Genomic DNA, 21,910 nt, shown 5'->3' with positions numbered 1-21,910 from the left:
CCAAACCATATACGTCAAATGTTTCTAGAGTGTAAAAACATGGGCAGCTCAATTCCACGGTCCAGTTCAGTAGATTTTGGAACTTGAGCTGATTTATGCCGTGACCCTAAAAAAATTACATGGGGGTAAGTTTCCCTGAAATCAGTGGGTCCTGTTTTCAATGAGTAGCCATAGTGTACGAGCTCTGGGGTGTACTTTGAGCTCCATGCATGCAGGGACTTATCAAAAGCACTGTTAAAGATAAAATTACAAGACATATAGAATAACACCTCCTGCTGAAGCTGAAGCAGATTGCCATCTTTAAGCTAAGTTTCCTAACTTCTTAGAGTTTTTTGAGAGTGTCAGCAAACACTCTGAACAACACTGTGCGCTTAGACTTTCAAAAAGCTTTTGACAAAGTGTCTCACCTAAGACATCAGAGGAAGTCATGAATTAGACGAGAGGTTGTTCTTGTGGATTGTTAGCTGCTTAAAGAAACAGGAAACAGAGAGGAGGAATAAATGGTTCTCCCAATGGACCAATGTAAATGACGGAGCATCCATAACAGTCACCAGAGGAGGAATGGCTGCTGGGGGGAACACAGAGAAGAAGAAACGTCATGGTGCATCTGCAGCAGCACAACTGGATGCCATCACCTGCCTCAGCTGCAACAAACCATGTCTCTCCCATATCAGTTTCTACATCAGGCATCCCCAAACTCGGCCCTCCAGATGTTTTGGGACTACAATTCCCATCATCCCTGACCACTGGCCCTGTTAGCTAGGGATGATGGGAGTTGTAGTCCCCAAACATCTGGAGGGCCGAGTTTGGGGATGCCTGAACTACAGTCACAAGTTTCCAACAGTCTGACTTCACCTCCCAAAAGTACACTCCTCCATTCTCTCCCCAGACAGATGGATGCCAATCAACCAAGCAATAAATAATGAGGGAAAGAACTGAAGACACAGCATTATAGACTAAGTCCACTCACCTTTTCTTGGTGGGTGGCATTGCGGCTGGGAAGCCGGATCACAACAGTATACCGGCCTAGGGGTGGAGGGTCACCGCCTCTCCCGTGTCATGCCGGCCGCATCATTATTGCTGGGGTCCTGCCCCTGTGGGATGGTCCCAGCCAATCAGCTCTCAGTATGGGTGTGGCTACAGGCGATTTAACTGCAGCACAGCTGGCCGGCCCCCTCTTTCTTGTCCCAGCGCCAGATCACCCAACCCACCCTCTTTTCATGATTTGCTCAGATATGACCTTGCTATGCACCATTGTCAGTTGCCATATTGTTGGGACTAGGTAGGTATTTTTTCAGTTGGCAAATTGGCACAGGCCATTTGGTTTTCGCCTACCTAGAAACAATTGTCACAACTTTTGTGAGGTTAGGCATTGGGTAAGCCTTTGTTTGGATGGAAGGGAGGCTGTAGCCTTTGCCTGCCCCTCCTCAGTAAGGGATCCGGGGTATGAATCCTGTCCAAAGCCTGGATGTGGGCTAGGGCCATGTCACAGCCCCTATGGGGACCCCTCGGGGTGCCCCTATTTGATGTAAGTCAGTGGTTTACCCTTAAGTGGACTCCCTGCAGATGGGCAGGAGTCAAGATATAGCCTGGCTTCACCCCAATGCCAAAGCCAAACTGCTCACATCTGTACCCAATAAAGTTGCGGCCTATTTGAATCCACAGGCCAAAATACTTTGTGTCTCTGTGTTTTATTGTTCTCCTGGGAACTTTGTGGCTCGGGTGCCTTGGCACGCAAGACATCTCTGTTTCCCAAGCTGGCATGGATGGTGGATGCTGAGCACCTGAGTCTGAAACATAGGAAATAAAATTCCACCAGATGAGGATGGGTATTGGAATCTGTGCTTCTCAACTTACTCATAAATGATCTAGAGTTAGGGGGTGAGCAGTGAGGTAGCCAACTCACACAGCTGCTTCTGACATTACTGTGTTTGGAGCACACTGTGAAAATAATTCAGTGTGATTAAATGTTAGACCTGGTTGTCAAAATGAAAGATTCCCCCCTCCCTTCTCCTCTCCACCTCTTTCCCTCTTGAGCTTTGGGCGTTTCCCTAGTCAGCTTGGCTTCATTTCACAGAAAGGAAAGGGTTCAGCTATGCTTTTAACATTATGGAAAGCCCAGGGCAACAGAGCTTCTTGAAAGGTTAGGTTTTCCCTGATCCACTTCAACACATTTTGTTAAAGGTGCAAGCCAGCTCGGTAACATAAAAAACTAACCCACGTCCCCCTTGTTATTTAGGATACTTAGAGGGCCAACATACACCCCTAATATTTGTCACGACAGTCCCTAACGCAGCAGCAGCAACAACAAAAGGTGAAACCATAACCAAGGCAGCCTGTATCAGACACAGTTGGCTTTGACATTGCCTAAATAGTTTTCAGATTTCACGGTTGCTTCTTCCTTTGGTCAAAACCTATCAGCTTCCGTCACCATACTGAGAAGAACATAAGGAAACAGTCCCACAATGAATAGATGACTCTCGCTTCAGTGCTACATTCCAAAAATAAAAAATGCAAATAAAAATATTGAAGAGATGTGCAACATTTTAGATAGCAAAACCGCCTCTTTAGAAGTGCTGAATTTAGACATGATAGGCACAAAGGTTTCTCAACTTGAAAAGAATTTACTATGAAGTGAATGCCAAAATAAGTTCTCATTGATCTTAAAAGGAAAATGGAACAGAAAACATAGGTGGAACTAAGAAAAAGGCAGCGCAGAAGGTAACGGGGGATCAAAAGCATAAATTGAATTGCATAGCTGAGAAAATCATTAGATTATGACATATGCCTTTCTCCCTCCTACTGGAGTCAATGGGATTTACAGCAGAATTCCCATGCTGGTGAACTTAGAAGTAAGCCTACATGAACTTAATTTTAGGACTTAACTTTCAGGTAGGTTTGTACAGATTGCAGCCTTGAAAGTGCTTAACACTGGCTGGAATAGTGCAGTATGCTCTCCTAACTGCCACTAAGTTCTGTGTGGTAACTGAAACTATTTAAAGAAGGAGGTTTGCTCAATGGTTTATGTGAAATTCATTCTTCAACCTTAATATACTGTCAAATACCCATCACAAAACATATCTGAGTTTTGAAGGCACTCAGGAAAATTAAGTGAAGGCCAACTGTCTCTCCCACCTACCCAAACCATGTATTTTTACCACATTATTCAACCCACCAGGATCTTCAGAATCACTCTATTTCCAAACTGGCATTCTTAAAAAGGAGGTTTTAAGTCCATGATGTATAGGGGGAACCTGTGGCTCTCATCAGCCCCAGCCAGCAATGGTCAGAGATGATGGGAGAACATTCTCCATCCCAGTGCATGCTTGAACTGCAAGACCCTTAATCCTCACAGAATTTAGGACCATTTAGTTATGCAAGTGTGTCTAAACATTTTGCCCACCCAAAGTGAATATGGGCATACATAGCACTGAAATCTTCCCTGAGCCATTGCCCAGAAGAATAGCTACGCAGAGATTTACTAAATCTTGCTTTGTCCTTCCATATTCTTATCTTGCTTCATCTCTCTGTCTCCCACTGTCCACTAATTAATTAATTAATCAGGACATTAATGCCCTCAAGTAGATTCATCTCCTTTATACCCATCCACAAATATTTTGAATCTCCTGCACTATCTATTTGTACTGTTCACCTTCATTCAGAAAGTGACACTTGCAGCTGCTCAGCTGGTTCTTTTATTAGGGTACTAAAATGACAGATCTGAGACCAGCCTGCTGTCTGCACAGCGCTGCTGATTTGCACCACTTCCTCCCTTGACAGGATGATTCATCAAAGCGAGGTGGAACAACCCTGGCTCAAGTCAATATTAGTGGAGGTATCTTGCCACACTGACGAGTGGAGCAAAAACACTGGCTTAGAATGAAATGTTACACAGAGAACCCAGAGTTTAAAGGGCAATCCCATGTCCTGTTTCACCAGTTTGGGATAGAGGTTGCCATTATAAAAGGCCTGATAGAATGAGAAGAAGGGTTTAGGAAATTGCTATGCTTCAGATGTTTCTGTGCTACAATTCCCATCGGCCTTGCTGGCACGATCTGATGGGCGTTGGAACTCAACAATGCTGAAGTGTTCCAAGACCTGTTATCCACTATGGAATAGTCAATGACTTGTGAACCCACCAGACCAGGCATAGGCAAACTCGGCCCTCCAGATGTTTAGGGACTACAGCTCCCATCATCCCTGACCACTGGTCGTGTTAGCTAGGGATGATGGGAGTTGTAGTCCCAAAACATCGGGAGGGCCAAGTTTGCCTATGCCTGCACCAGACTAACCTCAGACAAAAGTGGGACATGGAGCGAAGTTATCTTTAGCTAGAAGTTTAGGATTTCATCAAATGGCCAATGTTGGGACAATGTTACAAGTTCTGGCACGGCACCAGCAAATTGAGTTGGACAATAATGTCACAGTGGCAATGCATTTGATGCAGTAGGCTAGTCACAGAATTGTGGTGTAGTGGTTATGAGCAGTAGGCTCGTAATCTGGTGAACCGGGTTCGCGTCTCCGCTCCTCCACATGCAGCTGCTGGGTGACCTTGGGCTTGTCACACTTCTCAGAAGTCTCTCAGCCCCACTCACCTCACAGAGTGTTTGTTGTGGGGGAGGAAGGGAAAGGAGAATGTTAGCTGCTTCGGGTAGTGATAAAGCGGGATATCAAATCCAAACTCTTCTAGATTTGTAGAATTGGAAGGGATCTAGGGAGTCATCTACTCCAACCCCCTACAATGCAGGGATCTCAGCTAAAGCATCCATGACAGATGGCCATCCAACCTCTGCTTAAAAACCTCCAAAGAAGGAGAGCCCACAGCCTTCCAAGGGAGTTGTGTGACTGGAGTGGTATGTGAGCTGCTTTCTGGGGACTGGATCACTCCAATAATGTCTGCAAAAGCGAACCACCTCAGTTCAGTGAATTATGTTGTTTCTATGTTAATGCTATTTTCTCATGCAAGGGGGGGGAAATGACATGGATTTGACATAGATTGGATGGGAAAGTCAAAACTGGGAGAACTGAATGAGAAACATTACATTTATTCATTTTCTTCTTTTTAAAAAAGTAATGCTTCACTAATACTAAACTATTTGCTTCTATTCCTTTGTTTTGTACTTTCACTAGAAGCTAAATGAGTGCAGCACAGTTAATTACTGTATTTGCTGATTACAGCTTCCTCGTTTCACCCTGTGTCTTTTTATTCAAATCAGTGCTTAAAAACACTGACAGCAAAAAGGAAATGGGCCATAAATCATTGTTACTGTCTCAAATAAAATTCTTTATTGCATGATGGTTGTTTCGTGAATACCAACAGGCATCCAAGGTTATCGTAAAGCATAATTATTCCACATATCTAAGGAAAGATAAGAGCTCAAGAGTGCACTGAAGTATGCACCAAAGCAGTATTTTAAGTGGTCATTTGAAGACATGTTAAATGAACTGTGTTCCGACACCAGTTATAAAGCAGTATTTTATTTATTTTTTAGTGCTTGGCCTATTAGTTAAGTAACACAATTAGTGTTTCCATGTGCCATATGAGAGACCCATCCTAGAAAATTCTCTAGCAACACATTTATACTCAGTGGCAGTCTTGCCCCTTCTGACATTAACCTTTGTCTTGTTAGCAGTTTATGAGTTCACCTTCTAAGTTTGATGGTGGTGAATGGGGAGCTAAATGTGGAATCTTCAATTTCTCTTTAGAAGAGATATTTGAAAAGAATAAAAAAAATAAGGGCGAAATTAATGACACAGCTCTGAATAGCAAATTATGCACTCTCTCTTTTTGCACTCCCCAAGCTTTCCTCGGACTGTACCACTGGAAATCATAGGCCGTGGATCTCTGATTTGGAATACATTTGAAAGTTTAGGACCTTTGGATATGGTCTCTATCTACTTGTCAGTTTTTTTTTGCTTTCAAAGTGAGACTATTCAAATAGGAGCCTGCCCCACACTTCAGTCTGAAGTGCTAAAACCCCAAGAGTACCACATCTGATGTTTTCTCTGCATGTTCACATAAATTCTCAGTCTTTAGTAGATGCCTACTTTGTCTTTTGCTAGAACCCCAAGATCTAAAAACTAGAGGAAGGTACAAAAGACATACAGTTAAAATTAGAGACCAGGGTACCTTTGAATACAGGATTAATAGTAGCAGAATTGATCTCACTCTCAATCTGCCTCTGCTTACCTTAGCACATTATTTATTTTAGAAGCCTAATTTAGGCTTGCCAACAAAGGTCCATATAGTAAAAGCTATGGTTTTCCCAGTAGTGATGGATGGAAGTGAATGCTGGACCATAAAGAAGGCTGATCGCCGAAGAATTGATGCTTTTGAATTATGGTGCTGGAGGAGACTCTTGACAGTCCCATGGACTGCAAGAAGATCAAACCTATCCATTCTGAAGGAAATCAGCCCTGAGTGCTCACTGGAAGGACAGATCCTGAAGCTGAGGCTCCAAGACTTTGGCCACCTCATGAGAAGAGAAGACTCCCTGGAAAAGACCCTGATGTTGGGAAAGATGGAGGGCACAAGGAGAAGGGGACGACAGAGGACGAGATGGTTGGATAGGGTTCGCAAAGCTACCAGCATGAGTTTGACCAAACTGCGGGAGGCAGTGGAAGACAGAAGTGCCTGACGTGCTCTGGTCCATGGGGTCACAAAGAGTCGGACATGACTAAACGACTAAACAACAAAATTTAGGTTGAAAAAGCCATTTTGTTGTTAGCATCACTGAACAACTGGGAGTTGGAAACTTTTCCCAGTCTCTTGCAAGAGATCTACCAGTAGATCCCAACTTACCTTCTGCCTACCAGTGTTCTGGAGAAAAACAATGAGGGGAAGTGCATTTCTTCTTACTAGCTCCTGATGTAAAACTGAGGGAAGGTCTGTCTTGGGCACAACAGCAGTCGTGAAGACTGCTCTTTCCAGCTGCTCGCAGTCAGTTTGCTTGCCATCACAGAGAATGGAGATCCCAGTTCATATAATCTGGCTCTAAAGATCCATATATTATTTTGTATATCTCTTAGTTCTCACTTGCAACTGAAACAAGGGATGCTTCCAGACAACCTGCTTAATTGAACAATGCATCCAGATTTGCTTGAGGGAGGATCATACAACCTTTAATGAGCCTTCTTCCTGATTTGCTTGTGGGGAGGTTGGACAACATTGCATTAAGGCGAGAGCCAGTATGGTGTAATGGTTAGAGTGTTGGAGTGGGACCTGGGAGACCAGGGTTCGAATCCCCACTCAGCCATGGAACTCACTAGGTGACCTTGGGCCAGTCACTATATCTTAGCCTGATCTACCTCACAGGGTTGTACAACCCGAGTTTGCCAATATGGGACTGAATCCCACCACAAAAGAGTGACTGTCTGGAAGTGCCCAGAGCCTAATTATGACACACGCTGTTACTCACATCCATTCCTTGTTACCCTTGTCTCCCCCTCCTCCTGTCGTTTGTTGTCTCCTCAACTTTTAAAATTTAGATTGCAAGCTTTTGGTAAGCAGGGACCTACTTCTATTTTATTTTGCTTATATTAAATCTGTAACGGCTCATCTCCTGCACCAGTGGTGCATATAAATAATATTTTCCTAATTATTAATATTATTTTGACCTCCTATAGTCCTTAAATCCAAATTTCATGACTTAAAACAGAATCCCTTGTTCCGCTGTTAAATCTGCCCTGAGCGTGGTGTCTACAGTGGAGGGGTGAATTATAAAATCATCTGAAATAAATGCATCCAACTGTCTCTTTATTTAAGTTTGGCTGCAATGCAGTACTTCTCATCCCCCCCTTCTTTTTGTTAGGGGAGAGAATAAAACTTACAGGCTAAATATTATGGGCAGAAAACAAATTGCAAATTTGTAATAGCTGAAACCATCCCCCATAATGAAAATTATAGTTTTCACCAGGGTTCCCAAGTTAGAAAAATAAACATATTGAACAGAAAAAGGTGTATTGACTTTAAGAACTCTGCTGAGACTATTCTGGTTGGTTTGGTTTTGGTTTTTGGTTTTAATGTGTTGTTTCCATGCACACTCTCAAGGGCAGGACCAACATTTTTTTGTCCTGGGGAGGAGGAGTGGGTCTTCAAATCAATTAGCTACTCACCAGGCCACCCTCTCCACAGACTGTTCAAACTGTGCAAAATGCTTTCCTTCACCACAAACATCAAACGATAGATTTTCCAACTTGGCTCAGCTGCTTACACACAGAAGTGAATGCCAAAGAATGTTTCTCACACCATATCAATGCCACCAATGGTGTCTTATAGTTTCTTGTAAAAGAAATGGACAATGTCAACCCTGCCCTTGCCCAATAAAAATGATATTTCACCAAATGTAACACACACACAATTTAACTCAACAGTCAATTGTGCCATATGATGCAACTGTATGAAAGGCAGGAGAAATTTGTGTACATGCCTTGGAATCCAACATCTTCTCCTGCCTTCTGCTGGGGCTGTAATGGCATCGAATCACAATATCCCTGGAATTGACTAAGCTCTGGTGATAAACTGCAGCACCATATATGAGGTCTACCCTCATCAATGTAGCAATGTAGCATATCGGATTAGTTCTGGATGCTTGAAGACAAGTGAAACAGGAATGACCCCAAACAGAAAGAATGCCACTGCAATGCTAAGGGAAACACTGGAGACTCGCTGTCATTGTAGATGACAATGAGCAAGATGGACAAATTGTCTGAAATGAAACAACACAGCTTTCTAGGCAGACTTCTAGGAGGAACATAGGAGTCTACCTTATACTGCATCTAGAACACCAAGCTCAGTATTTTCTATGGTCTGGCACTGACTCTCCAGGTTTTCAGGCAGGCGACATTCCAGCCCTGTTTCACTTTTCCTCAAGCATCCAGAACGAATCTGATATGCTAGATTGATTACAGTAGACTTGATACATAGATACAGCAGAGCTTAGCCAACTTCAGGAATACTGTGCAGTGGTATCTCGGGTTACAGACGCTTCAGGTTACAGACGCTTCAGGTTACAAACTCCGCTAACCCAGAAATAGTACCTTGGGTTAAGAACTTTGCTTCAGGATGAGAACAGAAATTGCGCAGCGGCGGCGCTGTGGCAGTGGGAGGCCCCATTAGCTAAAGTGGTATCTCAGGTTAAGAGCAGTTTCAGGTTAAGAACGGACCTCCAGAACAAATTAAGTTTTCAACCTGAGGTACCACTGTATTGCAATTGCTTGCTCTGTCCCACATCCATCACATACCTGTCACCCAGCTCCTTCACCCTCCCTGTTTCGGAGGGGTGACTGCTGCAGTGGGGAACCTTCTGTCTGCTCACGGAAGGTTGAAATGGCAGAACAGTGATTCATACAGAGAAGTAACAGGCAGTTTCCTCTGTGGGTGTGCACTTTGAATTCAAGGACCCTCGTTACTTAATGGAATTTTTTGCTTGTGCCCTGAGACACACTAGTTGGGAATGAGCTGCTATAGGATCATTTTAAAGATAAAATGAAAAGATGCATGAAAGAGGGGAGAGTGAGGACTCATGTGCACCCCCGTTAACCTGAAACCAGGAATGATGCAGCCCTGACTCATAGAATAGGATACGGAAGCAGAAATAAACACAAACATGTTGTATGAGCTATTAAATGAGTATGAGTCTGATTTCTGACCTATTTTTGAAGGTAGCAGTCACTTAAGAGGCAAAAACAACAGAAGGGGAAACATTGCAGCTGCCTCATGCACCTGCAAGTCTGCTGCTGGCATCGTGCAATGCAAAATTCTTTTTTAGACCAGAAATTCAGGTTACCTGCTAAATAATGTGCCCCCCCCCCCGCTCATTAATTAGCACAGTGGTTTACAGGAACATGTTTTCTAATTTGAAGTTTCTGGAGCTGGGAAAAACCTCTTGATCCTCACAAAAGATTACATACCTTGCTTAACTTCATCACTAATGCAGCCTACTTTGAGAACTGCAAGGGAAGAATTCTATTCTAGTGGTTGGGAGAAGGAGAAGAGAGCTTTCATAACACCGTAAAGGTTGATAAACACAAGTCACTAGAGCTAGTGAAACATAATGGGTAAGAGAAAAAGCTGTCAACCAGGAAGTTGATGGCTCATGTGTCTGTGACGTTAACATATGAGAGTGCTGGAGGTGAAATAGTTAAACAGGTTACCCAATCAGAACCCGGGGGGTGGACTCAGAGGGTCTATAAAACCAGCTCTGGGAGGGGCGAAGGGAGGAGATCGTTGGGAGGTTGGTTGGAGTGGGAGTGAATTGGGATAGAGTCTGTGGGTAGGTTGAGTTAGTGTAGTGAAATAAGCTGAGTCAGGAACAGTTAGGAACTAGGAAGACAAGTAAATATCTGAGAGGTGGTTTAGTGAGTGAGAGCAGGTAGTAGAAGTTATAGGTCTGGATAGGCACCCCTTGACTGTAATGGACCGATACCATTTATAAAACCACACACTTGTTAAACTGCAATAAATAAACAGAAGTTTATGTTCCAATTTAACCCTGACTGGACTTGGTATTGTCCCAGGTAGGGTCTGGGTGGTGGCAGCGAGAAATAAAGTGGTGGCACAGGGATCAATAGATGGTGAAACGTCTGGGGACCCTGTGTGATCACCACAGTCTCATTTAACTAATTCACAAGATGGGCACAGGAAGCCACCATCTCTTGGCTTCAGCCACCTCCCATCTGCAATGGGAAGAGAGTCTGAACACCAAACTGATCTCAACTTTTTAAAAATGCTGGGTCAAAATGTGGAGTATTGTAATCGACTTAACAGCTAGAACAGGAAACAATCTCCATGCCATAAAAATGCTAGGCACAATCAAGTAATATTATGTACATGATTTGCCTTTTCTGTCTAAAAGGATTGGTCTCTTTTGAACGGCGCAGTCTGTTCTTTCACTCGGTGGCTGATGCTCTGGGAATGAGGTGATTGAAGATCAACAGATACAATAAATATAGCATTTAAATGAACAACAGTTGAGAAATCTAACAAGGATATAGCAACTCAAAAATAGTAATGCCGAAGAGTCTCCCCACCCACCTTCTTTGCAATATTCTTACTTAGATGCCTGACTGCAATCCCAGAGACACACAAATTTCAAATGAAGAACTGTCTGGAGTTTGGATGCAATAAGGAGCAGAGATGGCACAAAAGCAGTGAATGCTAAGAGGGAAATAGTTCTGAAATTTCCCAAAGCTCCAATTCAAGAGATGCTTACTGGACATCTGAGAACATGTTGGAATGCCCACACTTTGCGCATTAACAGAAGCACCACTAACTTGTTCCCAACAGCGAAAGAAAGAAAGAAAGAAAGAAAGAAAGAAAGAGAAAGAAAGAAAGAAATGCTAAGGACTGCAGGCACTGACATTCAAGTATAGCTCTGGTACTAAAGAAAGGCTAATTTAACTACAGTAACTACACCACGTATGACCTGACTCAATTAGAGGGAATAAACCAATCATTTAGATTCACAATTGCCACCAAAGTTTTGATCAAATTTGGTGGTTCCTGCTTTGGGTCTAAGGAATTTTTTTTGGGGGGGGGATGCCAGCATATTCTCCCCAAAGTTTAAATGTGAATGTGGCGGCTTTTGTTTTAGGAGAAACATCTGAGGAAGTCTGAAAGAGATATAAAAATGTTTTAATAAGGCTGGAGAAATTTCTGAAAAGGGTTCTTTTCTGCTTGTCAGGATGGTGAGAAGCCGGACCAATATATCGTCACTTCTCTTGCTCACTGAGAAGTAAAAATAAAAAACCAAGATAACACCATCATACTTGGGAATCAAGGGTGCCAACTTGAATATAATATTGGGGGTGGGGAGAGGGGGAAAGGTTAGCCCTGCCCTGCATAATTGATCACAAAAAAGTGCACACACCGTTTGAATGGCAATGCCCATCAACTTGGGGGGACGGACCCCTCAAACTGTTTATTGGGGGAGGGGGCAAAGGACCCTCAGCCCTTTGCATTTGGCTCCTATGTGTGGAATAATATGACAATGCAAGAAAAGGAAGTTGGATAAAGTTTTACTGTTCCCTCCAAAAAAAGTTGATGGTGGGGTATGGCAGCTCAGCTACCTATCTGCGAGCCTTTGCCAGCTGCAGCTGAGGACTGGGTTTTGCCTGAGGGTGATGAAAGCTACTACTGGAGGTTCAACATCCACTCCCATCCCTCTTGGCCCTACTTAGAATTGCTCTATAAAAATGCCAAACTTCCACCAACTTTTGACATCGTGTGAAGGAGCATCACTAGTTACTGTATTTTTTGCTCTATAAGACTCACTTTTTCCCTCCTAAAAAGTAAGGGGAAATGTGTGTGCGTCTTATGGAGTGAATGCAGGCTGCACAGCTATCCCAGAAGCAATAACAGCAAGAGGGATTGCTGCTTTCACTGCGCAACGATCCCTCTTGCTGTTCTGGCTTCTGAGATTCAGAATCCCCCCCCCCTTGTTTTCCTCCTCCAAAAACTAGGTGCATCTTGTGGTCTGGTGCGTCTTATAGAGCGGAAAATACATTTTATTTTTACATTTTACACAGCATTTTATGCTGTGCTTGTAAGCGATTTAACTTGGCTTGTACTTCCTTGGTCCTTTATTCTCACCCATGAATAGTCCAACATTTCACGTACAAGCCACTTTTCTTGAATATGTTGCAGATCTTAACCTTTTTGTACTACCAGTCCCTTCATGGAAACCAGATAAAGTAGGTTTGATACATCCCAGACGCTATATTAGATGTCTGGGCCCCCTTGACAGTCCCATGAATCCCTTTTTGCCCTAAAGGAATGCCACCTGAGCCTCTGATATTATTCGGAGGCTCTGACAGCAGCTGCTTCGTAACTCCAGGTCATAAAGAAACATTCAGACTTCATTAAATGTGATAGCCTGCCTTAGCTTTGCCTTTGGAGTTCAGGCTCCTTCTGGAGGGCAGGGGTTGGGGAGAAATTTCCAACAGCTTCCTTTATAAACAGTAAGTTGCATCCTTGCTTGTTGACGCTTCCTGAAGGAAGTTCAACAGAGCGACTCATAACACATCTCTGCTACAGCAGATCAAATCCTGAGTCCAAAGAAAGCCCACTGGATACATCCAGGCACAAAAGGTTCATTGTTTGCCATAACACTTTACATATTTCGAAAGAGACTACACACTCTGAAGCTGTAAAAAACAAACTGCTAATCTCTTCAGTAATATATGAACCATAGCTCTTTGTTATGTATTCTTTGTTACATTTGCTATTGATCTGTTACCTTCGTTCCCTATTCACCTTTGCAGAAACCTTTACAACAGTTTAAAATTGTCATAAATGTATTTAAATAGAGTGCACAATATACCAAAAGACAAAATAATAAAAATCAGCACATCAAGCACAAAGCTTCCTTTTTAATAAACAAATTTGCTATAGAATTAATTGCAGCTTTATTTCAAAGCAATTTTCTGAAGATAAAAGGTTTTGCAGTGCTAGGGCAAGTAATCCCTACAAGAAAAGTCCCCATATAACACAACAAGGCCATGAAGCCCTTAATATATGCACTGTAGAAGTTCTTACAGGCCAAAATAAGTCAACTCCATTAGCACCCAGAAATGAACCAGCAAGCAGTGCATGTGCTAAAGCATAGTTTTATACACAGCTTTCATATTTTTCGTTTTTCAAATATGCTTCTGTCACCTCTTGTTAGAAGATGGCCGCTATGTTCTGCAGTAGAGGAAAATTACAAATGTTATTCTTGGGAAGAATATGTAAAATGTAATTGCAGTTGTTGACCCATACCTTGCTCCAGCATGAAAGGAAACTGGAAATCACTCCTCAGAGTGCCTCCACGCTCTTTCATAGAAGCAAGGAATTGTTGAGTTGGAAGAGACCATTTAGTAATCTCGTCCAATCCTCTGCAGTGCAGGAATACACAGCTGTCCCATATGAGGATCAAACCTGCAACCTTGGCATTATCAGACCTGACTCTCTAGTTCAGCATTAGCCAACGTGCTGCCCTCCAGATGCTGTTGGGCTACAACTCCCATGAACCTTGACCATTGTCTGTGGTGGCAGGTGCTAATAAAATCCAACAATATTTGTAAGGCACTATGCCACAGAGCCTAGGACTTGCCAATCAGAAGGTCGGTGGTTCGAATCCCCACCACGGAGTGAGTTTCCGTTGCTCGATCCCTGCTCCTGCCAACCTAGCAGTTCGAAAGCACGTCAAAGTGCAAGTAGATAAATAGGTACCGCTCCGGTGGGAAGGTAAATGGCATTTCCGTGCGCTGCCCTGGTTTGCAAGAAGTGGCTTAGTCATGCTGACCCCATGACCCGGAAGCTGTACGCTGGCTCCCTTGGCCAATAAAGAGAGATGAGCGCCGCAACCCCAGAGTCGGCCATGACTGGACCAAATGGTCAGGGGTCCCTTTACCTTTACCTATGCCGGGCAGTCAGCTGGCTGAATCAAACTGCAGCATGTTGGATGCAGCTGTAACTTCAAATAATCAGCATCAATTAAGAGAGTGGGGATTCCGCAGGGGAGAGAAAAAACTGATTACAAGTTCTAAAAGAGTCACTCATATTGCATAAGTTCTCTGTTTCAGTGTACGTCTCCTTTGGAGTCTCTCCTGTGGGGTTTTTTTTTTTCTTTTAAGATCATCAAGTGATTAGATAAAATAACTTGGGCAACTGGATCAGAAATATCCGATGCCTTTACAATGACAGCTCATGTTCTCATTTGCGAGTTTTAAACATGTACAGACAGAAACATGGCTGCCTTCAGAAGTGCCCTCTAGCCATCACTAAACAACCCCATTATAAGCTGATATACAGATCTCTTTAAAGTGACACACATTCTGTTATATTAATAATAGAAGAAAGCTATACAAGACTTTTAGACATTGAGTAGAAGAAGCTGTTATTCATGTCCTCAATGGCACAACCAGACTGGATGCAGTCTTGGGGCTTATAGCAATTTTATTACAAATACCTCATGATTTTAAGATCAGGTAGATGGATCGTTCTTCACAGTGAGCTGTAGCTTCCTATGACATTAACAAGCAACGTAACTTTACTTTCATCTATCCATTCGATATGCAGTATACACATCTATTTCCTGGGAGATGGAGACTCACAAAGTGCAAAGGTGTCTCCCGGTATGTTTCCAAGCACAATTCCAAGTGTTGGTGCTGACCTTTAAACCCCTAAATGGCTTTGGCCCTTGGAGCTAGATCTCAGTGTCTGGGCTGAATGATGGAGGTGGAGATGCTCCTTCAGATATACAGTGGTACCTCGGGTTAAGAACTTAATTTGTTCTGGAGGTCTGTTCTTAACCTGAAACTGTTCTTAACCTGAAGCACCACTTTAGCTAATGGGGGCCTCCTGCTGCCGCTGTACCACCGGAGCATGATTTCTGTTCTTATCCTGAAGCAAAGTTGTTAACCCGAGGTACTATTTCTGGGTTAGCGGAGTCTGTAACCTGAAGCGCATGTAACCTGAGGTACCACTGTACAGGGCCAAAGCTGTTTAGGGCTTTAAAGGTCAGCACCAACACTGAATGCTTGAAGAAGGAGCAGAATTGCACCCGCTGGTCATGCACCTCAGCATTTGCCTGCAAAACTTGCCCATCCTTCTAGTAGCTACACAATCAGCGTTAGTGAGAAAGACCCTGCAATGTTTCATGGATCCCTTTCAATCTCCTGGCCTCTGGTGGTCACTCCATCAGTGACTCAGTTGGCCCACTGAGTCCAGGCTTTCCTTAGTATTCCCTAAAATTAGTGTTACTTATTTATAATCCTGCATGGCATGCTCTGGTCCATGGGGTCACGAAGAGTCGGACACGACTAAACGACTAAACAACAACAACATTTATAATCCACTTACAAAGCTCTCTGAGTGGTGTGCATAACCTGCTACCACAATCTACTGAGCCACAAAATGCAGGAAGACCTTCCTCCTCTACACTTAATTATGTATATATATCAAAGCTAGCACATGGTATGAGACATACTGTTTCTAAAATCTACCCGGTGCAGAACACATTCATTAATTTAAGCATCTGTAAATCTATTTATCTATGGCCAACAAAATCAGAACAAGCCGTCCTTTAGTTAAGAGTAACAAACATTGGTTCTATCTATAACCTAACATCACATCACATCACACACCACCTTCTTTAACAGCTATTCAAACCACCTGCCTTTCATTTATTCCTTTTCCGTCTTCATCTCTCACTTACTCATCTCTCTCACTTATTCATCTCGCTCACTCGTTCTCTACTCATCTCCCTGCCATTTGAGCTCCCTAATCATCCTCTGACTCATAGGAGCCAACTCCTGGGGGCCGATGTCCCTTCGTCCCCCCCAAAAAAAATATTTGATGGGCATTGACATTCAAATGGTGTGCATATGTCGTGTCTTGTGATCAATTATGCACACCAGGGCTTACCAATATTTTATTCAAGTTGGCACCTCTGCTCTGACTTCACTTTCCATTCCAGCATGCTCTCCTTCTGTCAATCATTCTACCACACATTATTCTGTAACGAGGGTCCTAGATTACATGTAACTAGGGATCCTCCACTCAGTCACAAATATAGGGATCCCAGTCAAGCAGAAGATCTGTACACATGTAACAATGTGAGACCTCTATCTCACTAATGCTATTTTGGCAAGTGCAGAGGAGGGAGCAGCTAGGTACACTTGCCTTGGGCCTCAGAGGGCTAAGCCGGCTGAAGGGGACCCATCAGGGACTGGCTGCTTGTTTCCCTTTCCCTTTTTAGTTTATAACTTTATTCTACAGTGAAGTGGTGGACATGAGGCAGGAGTTGATAATGCAGGTGAGCTGCACACAGGTGAGCTGAAAGCGAGCTGCCGGCCAGCCCTGTGGAGCCTCCTTTTATTGAGACAAATATGCAAACCAGGCAGATACATTTTGCACTGTGACCTTTACACATCTTCCAGTCCCGAAATCGTGGGGTGGTACAAAGTTATTTTGGCACCTGTTTCCATCGCGTCATTTTCCCCTTGCACAGTGTATGACGAAGGAGACAAAAGGTCTCAGAGATAAAGGTGACAGACAGGACACCGCAGACTACTGAGACCGCAAAAGGTTAGACAAAGGCAATGATGTTCAGACAGCCGTGGCTTTGTCTGTGAGGGGTGTGTGTGCTCCGCACCCCAAGGTGACGCATGCAGGCAGGCTGAGACTGCCTGTGGATGGGGAGTGTGCTCCCTCCAGACCCCACTCCCCACTCCGTGATCATCCCCACAGTACAGTAACAAGATTCCTGCCCTGGGCCTCAGACAAGCTCTGCACAAGCCTGGGTGTAGGTATGGCTACTGATGTACGGCCAACAGTCTTGCTCCTATTTCCCCCACAGGCCAATTGACTGCATGGATGAAGCCTCTGTTGTCTTTATGGAACATTTGTGGGCCACTGCAGCTCGGAAGAATCTCCAGTAACTTTCTGAGGAATACCAGGATTTCCCAGAACACGTTTTGAAAAAAACAGAGATAGTGGCTGTACAGTCATCAAAGTTTCTATATTATTGTTTGTTTCCAGGAAATACCTATCTGAGGATCTCAGCATTTGTGGCTTGCCATGCTAAACGCAGCCAACCAGCCACTTAGGAAAGCTCAATATGGCAGCTTGGCATCTGCCTTGGTCTACAAGGGATGAGTAGGTGTGAGTGGATTTTCAAGTGCCTTTCAGATTGCATGACTGCTGTGCTGTGTTTGGCCCAGGGGGATCATACATTTTGGAAGCATGGTCTTACAAAGGCCTTGAAGACTGATTATAAACAAAAGTATCCAGGACAAAGGTGTGATAATGTTTAACACATCAGGATGAAGACCCCAGATTGTGGGGACATGCAATTTAAACTTTATCCCTAAGGCATGATCCTGGTAAAAAGTTTCCCTCACCAAAGCTGCTTATGGCAATTTACCTCCCAGGATGAACAGCGGCTTTGAGAGTGGGGTTTTAAAAAAATAAAAATAAAAAAATTGAGATGACATCACAGGTGGGGCAGGTTTAAAGCTAAGGATGACCGAGCAATTCAGTCACTGCTCATTTTCCAACGTTGCAATGCAATTCCGAACAAACATATTAAAATATGCATCTAGATATTCCATATTTAAATATACATGGAATATGGAAAACACACATTAAAATACTTTAAAACAAAATACTTGTTTTTTAAAACAAACGAACAATTAATGCGGAAATGCAATGGGCTGATTAGTAAAAAGTGTCATGGACCAGAAATAGAATCACCCACATCCAAATGAACAATCCCTCCCCACAGTGTGTTCCAGTCCTAATTAGCCCTGCACCTGTTATTTCTTTAATTAAAAAAGAGATATGGAATGAGACCACAAGTTTCTCATCTCATCTCAACTGGTCCTCAGTCTCTCCTGTTCTCTCTCCAGGGCTGGCTCCAGGTTTGAGGGAGCCCTGGGGTAAAATGTCCTCTAGGAGGACTCCTATATTGGTTGGCCATGCTTGGCTTACTGGTAGCAGTGCTCCAAATAGTGCCACCCTAAATCTAAAATGCTCTAGAGAAGGGGTGGATGTCCCATAACCAGCAGGCCAGATCCTGCCTAGGAAACCATCAGTCCCCCAATCTTGACCTCAGTTCTGTGGTTCTCTGTCTGCTCTTTGGAACTGTAGTTGAGGGCCTAATTAAAACTAACAATTTGACACCCAAGACCATTTTGGCCAAGCCATGTCATAGGGCTGACAAAGACGAGCCACCCTCACCCCACAGTGACGTCATATTGAGGACAGGGTGGGAAATCAAAATGGCAGCTAGACACAGCCATACTATGTTAGTTTTTTTTAAATATCATATTGTAAAAAACACAAATGTGGGTCCAGGGCTAGTGTCAAGAGTGGGACCTGCCAGGATGCTGGGGCCCTAGTAGTTACCCACAGATGCCAGGCACTGACATTGAGTGGATAGCTCAGTAGGTTAGAGCATGGTGCTGATAACGCCAAGGTTGCAGGTTTGATCCCCATATGGGTCAGCTGTATATTTCTGCATTGCAAGGGGTTGGACTAGAAGATCCTCAGGGTCCTTTCCAACTCCACAATTCTTTTATTCTATGATCTATGACCAGCCAGACACTGACAACAGGCCTGCCAACACACAGACATACAAGCTGCTGACACATCAGAGCTGGATGTTTCTATTTGTTTTCTTCCCCTAAACCTCTCTTTGCAGATCAAATGCAAAATTGGTTGTGAAAAGGGCAGGAAAGGAGAAGGCCTTTTTCCGTGACTCCCCGTTGGAAGCATTTTGGGTATATGTCCACTTTCAGGCAGAACATCTATTTTCATTATAGTAATGAGTTTTTTGAAGAAATTTTGTTTCAAAGACATTCAAATTCAGCTGATGCAAAGGAAATGGATTCCGTCCCATGTCAACCTTTTCCCCATCTATCCTCTTGATTCTTATTATAATGCTCGATATTTATTAGGGCAATGGAAGTCTGGTGTTTTTATATAAGCATCTATTTTTAACACACTCTGCTTGGTTGTGATTTATCAAATTTAGCAAAGTGATTTCAAACAATATACAGTACAATTTGTTTCTCTTGCTCAATTCTTGTTTGTACTCTCTCAGCCTCTTTTACCACGAAGCCATTATGCACGCTCCTATGGCAGCCATTTTGTGGTATGCCACACCTCCATAGAAGCCATTTTGTGATGCGCCAGGCCCCCACAGCAGCCATTTCCCGCCCCCCACTGGTGCCCATGACACTTTCCCAGAATTCCACTGTCCCAAAATGGTTGGCAACCCCTGATAATATCACACAATTCACAAAAAACTCAGTTTAACAAAATATTTCTGAGCTAAGTGACATGATAACTTAGTTGAATAAAAACCCTGGTGCTTCAATTGTAAAGGCTCAGACCTACCAGAAAGCTGCCCTCTCTGCCCCCTCCCGAATAACTCAGCATGCATGTGGTTGATGAAGAAAATACACACTGTAGCTGCTGTGCAATCTCAAGCATATTTGCTTGCTGCTGAGAGGAAGAAAATGTGTATTTTCAAAGTCTTACATTGGCTTCTGAAACAAATTTATGGGGCCATTTAGCCCTCTCATTTAAGCACTGAAGCTTATTCTTTTACTTTTCTATCTGTAAAGCCAAACATAAACCTAGCTGAAGATATATCAATATTATATTGTATTATATATTATTTATATAGCACGATCAATATGCATGGTGCTATGTTATGCTTCCCTGGTTGAGTGAAGTCTAGCCAACACATTAGGTAAAATCTAGTTTATATTCTGCGGAATTCACAAGGATAGTAATATTGGCATCCACAAACCACAAGCCTGGTTCTCCCTTGTACTGATGTCACAAATACACTGACATTGTTTTGTATGTTCCATAGTCGACTTCTCACACAAAAATCAGATTATAGAGCCCAGTGCTTTCTCTAACTAAGCCTTGTTTTTAAATGCATCTTACACAAGAGTCGTGAGCTCTTTATGCTTCCCTGAACCCAACAAAACCACAGTATGACTGCGACTGAAGAACACACAACACAAAAGCTTTATATGAAGCAAACAGAACGTTTATTAACAGCAACACATTGAGGGTTGTGAATCAACATCTGACATATAAAGAGTTCAGCATTCTACGGATGATCCTTAAAATATCTCTCATCAGAGACCACACAGGTCCATAAAGGTTAAAATCAACCATTTGAATCGGGCTCAATCTGACAAAATTGTAAGGGATTCAGAGCAGCCTACTCTGTTTTTCTTCCTTCATTTCTTCCTACAGTATAGTAGCCTGCAGACATAGGTGTTGAGAGATGCCAGCAGAAACTGAATGATATCTTCAATCATATAATTCAATTCATTGGCACCTCAAACAGGAACAGTACACACTACATTTTTGTTGCAGGTCTCATCCCACTGACTTGTTTTTAAGGCCATATCCAGGTTGTTTGTTTATTGTCTGGAGGCAGCCTAAGTTTATTATTGGAAAACACGGAAACTTAATGACGAGTGAGATATCACACAGGATAACAGTTAATAGATTCGTAGGTAAGCAATAATTGCATCTTGCCTCCTTACTGTATTTGCGTGTTCAGACCTTTAAACCTCCCCCTTAAATAAATTCAGACAAGACTCAAATTTTGGTTTGGTTTTTGGCAGAATTTAGGCCACAACTTTATTGATTACAGAAAGTGACTGGTTGCATAGGCTCTGGTTCAACTAGCTCCCTGCACCTTTGCAGGTAGCGCTGACCCAGGGCACCAGCATAGGCCAGCCTAGGGTGAACACCTGGATAGGCGGAAAGCCAGGAACAGGCTATGTCCACCACACAGATGTCCCGCTGGACTCAGGAATGGGCACAACCCCCTCACAGGGTTGACCAAACCATTGAGTCCCTGGATTCCTTTAACGGAATAGCCTTCACATAGGGATGGCGAGAGCATTCTCCCATCCCTATCACCTGAACCAGAGCCTATCCGCAACCTTACAAGTTGTGACGATTTGCTACGTGGCAGGCGAAACCCAAATGGCAACAGCCAATCAGCCAAGTGGGAAAAATTCCTGCCATGCCCCTGTCCCAATGGCAGATGACACACGACAGCATAGCAAGGTCAAGTGCACAGCCCTAAATATAGGGAGATGTGGGCGGGTGTTCCGATGCACGCACCGAAAGAGGATGCTCTGGGTCACATACATAGGTCTATATAGGTTCCTTAATCCATTTAGCCTGCGTCCCATTAGCCTGATTAAACCCAGCATCAAGGGACCTACCAATTGGGTGTCGTGGCTATTCAATCAAACCCACCCACAACACAGGGTTTGGTTGCCAGGTCTCACCGCAACAAGTGCCCTCTTTAAGGGAGGACCCAGTTTATACAATACTTTTGAGGCAGACCTCACAAAGCAGTTTATATAAGATTACAACAAT

General features: G+C 43.3%; 1 protein-coding gene across 6 annotated transcripts in view; it reads right to left on the bottom strand.

The window, feature by feature from the left end:
* Positions 1 to 21,910, bottom strand: part of LINGO2 (leucine rich repeat and Ig domain containing 2) — a 520,455-nt gene that overhangs the window by 234,794 nt on the left and 263,751 nt on the right. Inside the window, exon 1 of one of the 6 annotated variants that reach the window (XM_083593421.1) lies at positions 19,549 to 19,724. The exons of the other annotated variants lie outside the window; for them this stretch is intronic. The gene's annotated coding sequence lies outside the window, so the exon portion shown is untranslated. Of the gene's footprint in view, positions 1 to 19,548; positions 19,725 to 21,910 lie in introns of those variants that run through there. 6 annotated transcript variants of the gene reach the window in all.

The sequence above is a fragment of the Podarcis filfolensis genome, assembly GCF_964270895.1.
Source record: "Podarcis filfolensis genome assembly, chromosome: 17".
NCBI lineage: Eukaryota > Metazoa > Chordata > Lepidosauria > Squamata > Lacertidae > Podarcis > Podarcis filfolensis.
This window is presented reverse-complemented; position numbering and strand designations above follow the sequence as displayed.